The 2,766-nt window shown below is 34.1% G+C and overlaps 1 long non-coding RNA gene across 1 annotated transcript; it reads left to right on the top strand.

Annotated features, from left to right (window-relative positions):
- The first annotated feature begins 1,840 nt into the window (after window positions 1-1,840).
- On the top strand, window positions 1,841-2,457 carry LOC118741619. Its single transcript, XR_004993302.1, has 3 exons — window positions 1,841-2,039; window positions 2,109-2,240; window positions 2,313-2,457. It is a non-coding gene; the product is annotated as an uncharacterized LOC118741619 (long non-coding RNA).
- The last annotated feature ends 309 nt before the right edge of the window (window positions 2,458-2,766 follow it).

Genomic DNA, 2,766 nt, shown 5'->3' with positions numbered 1-2,766 from the left:
AGTGTGTCTATAGGTACATACATAATTTGAATTTTATATATATAGATTAATAGATGTATGCACATAGATACATACATACATAAAATGTGAAGTTAAATAAAATAGATGCTTTTATTATTGCACTCGCTTTTACCAACTTTTTAAAAAGAGGTGCGTATATTGTCTCGAATTCGATTAGCTATGGAAATAAGCTTTGTTCTTCCCCTCCTCCTGACGGCTTTCAAAATGGGATTCATTTGCGTCCAAATCTTCCACTCTGTAGTAAATGCAAATGTTGTGGAGTGCTCAAACAACGTTTATAATTTCACTGACTTTAAGCGATGAGTAATACAGTTCAAGATGAATTCCTTATGACTCTTCACTCATCTGAAAAAGAGCAAACATGTCCCTAAATCTCCGCCTTTCAACTTCCGCATCAGCAATCTGGGACTCGTTCTTCTCTTCAAGAAATAACGCCGCGGCTATGGATTTCATTCTTATAATTATGTATCCACTTAAATTTAATTTTTAAATTACAGTGATGCTATGTATATTTAGTTATTTTAAAATATTTACAAACTTTAACTTCATATGCTGCTATAGTTTGGTGGCAAATATATCTTTGTTTTGTTTCGATTTCACACATTCCTAAGCAAACAGCTGATTTCGTTTCGATCGTAACGCAGAATACCTAAATTCGATTCCAGCGGAGCGGAATGCGGGAACGTAATCGAAATGCAGAATAGGGCTGATTTACTTTGATATATTTTTATTTAGTAAAAAATACATATTTACTAGACCGCTTAAAATACGGAGATGATGGCTCTAACAAAGGCCATGAGGGAATGCAAAGTGACAGTAAAAACAAGTAAGAAAGTCTAAGTTCGGGCGGAGCCGAACATTAAATACCCGGCGCAAGTATTAAATATATGTTTTTTCACCTTTCCGAAACCTTCCGCTAGATGGTAAGCCAGGGTGTATCAATTTTGAGTAAATTAGCGTCCTTCAATTTCGAAATATTGAAGTTTCAAGCATTTCTGAAATTTACCGTTATATGAGAAGCGGCCGTTATTTTAGTCCGATTTCAATAATTTTCAACGTTTTGCTTATATGTGCCAAGCACAATAACCACACCGAGTTTGGTACAAATTGGTAGAACAGTTACCGATATACTTATATGTGATCATTAGTGGGTGCCACGCCCATTTTCCAAAATTTTACCATAAACGTATTTCTTGGTAAAGAATTGTTGGAAGCATCAATTTTGAATAAATTAGCTTCAATATTTACTGATTTATCGAAGATTTTGTATTTCTCTAAATTACCGTTATATGGGATGTGGGCGTGGTTATTGTCCGATTTTAAAAAGTTTCGGCGATTTTTTATGCTGTACCAAGGCCAACAACTGTGCCAAGTTTGGAAGAAATAGGTGCAGCGGTTACCAAGATATACACATGTAACCATAAGTGGGCTTGCCTACGCCCATTTTCCAAAAATTTATAATATTCTTATTTTTCGTCTAAAAATTATTGTAAATATCAATTTTAAGTGAATAATCTCCAGCAGTTACTAAAATATCGCAGTTTTCGTATTTCTGGAAATTACCGTTATATGGGAAGTGGGCGTGGTTAAAGTCCGATTTCGCCCATTTTCAATACCAACCTACCTTGGATTAAGGGAAACCTACATACCAAATTTCGTTGAGATATCTCAATTTTTGCTCGAGTTATCGTGTACACGGACGGACGGACAGACGGACGGACAGACAGACATGGCTTAATCGATTTCTTTTTTCATCCTGATCATTTATGTATACATTTGTCTATATCTATCTCGATTCGTTTTGGCTGTTACAAACAACCGTTATGTGAACAAAATTAATATACCCTTGTGCACAAGTGCGCTCGGGTATAAAAATCGAGCATTCTGTATGCCGAATGACTGGCGAGATTCAGAATAAGGATATGGATGAAGTCGCCAGCATGCTCCCTTTAGAAACCCTTACAGCAGTGAGGGAAATAGAAGAAAAACTGCAGTTAAGAGATTTCGCTCAATCAATGGTATGAAAGTGAACTGTTTGTTTAATATTTCCATGAATACATGTATATACTTTAATTTTAAAATGAAAGGAACTTCGGAGGATGTGAGCACTGTTACCCGTAAAGTTTTTACGGATGACCTCCTGGAGAAATATAACTGGGATGGGAGGTGGGAATAGAAGTCGTTGGCAGAGCTTACGCTTGTGAACACGACTCTAAGAGGTACATATTATTTATGACCAAACAAAAATAATATATGTATTTTTAAAGCTTATGTTTTCATTTAAATTTTAGATGTCTTCAAAAATCAAGGAGCCATTAATTATCAAAAAAATGTCCGAAAAGCAGTAGAACTGAGTCACCACCGTGTTCAGCAAAAAAAATATTTAAATAAGGGAAAATCTAAATAATTTGTTTACATTTATTATATATCTACTTAGTGCCGTTTTCTCAAGTAGGGTTTCAAAACTTATCTCCTTTTATTATTATTTTCACTTTTAATGAAAAAATTTTCGCTTAACGTTTTTATTATTATTTCTGTACGAATATTTTAGAAATACGTAATTTACATATGTGTTTAATATAGGACTTAAGTAAATGAATTTTAATTAAATTTATTTCAATAAGGTTAAAATGTGATTTTTGTACTTGAATCAACAGTGGTAGGTATGAACATCAAGTGTGATTCCTCAATTTTGACAGGTTTATGCATCAATTATGATGGCTCAACTGTGACAGGTTCCAACAT

Source organism: Rhagoletis pomonella, unplaced genomic scaffold, assembly GCF_013731165.1.
Source record: "Rhagoletis pomonella isolate Grant_MI unplaced genomic scaffold, Rhpom_1.0 Rhpom_scaffold_00006, whole genome shotgun sequence".
NCBI classification, from domain to species: domain Eukaryota; kingdom Metazoa; phylum Arthropoda; class Insecta; order Diptera; family Tephritidae; genus Rhagoletis; species Rhagoletis pomonella.
Note: the sequence above shows the minus strand (reverse complement) of the source record. Positions and strands in the feature narration are given on the sequence as shown.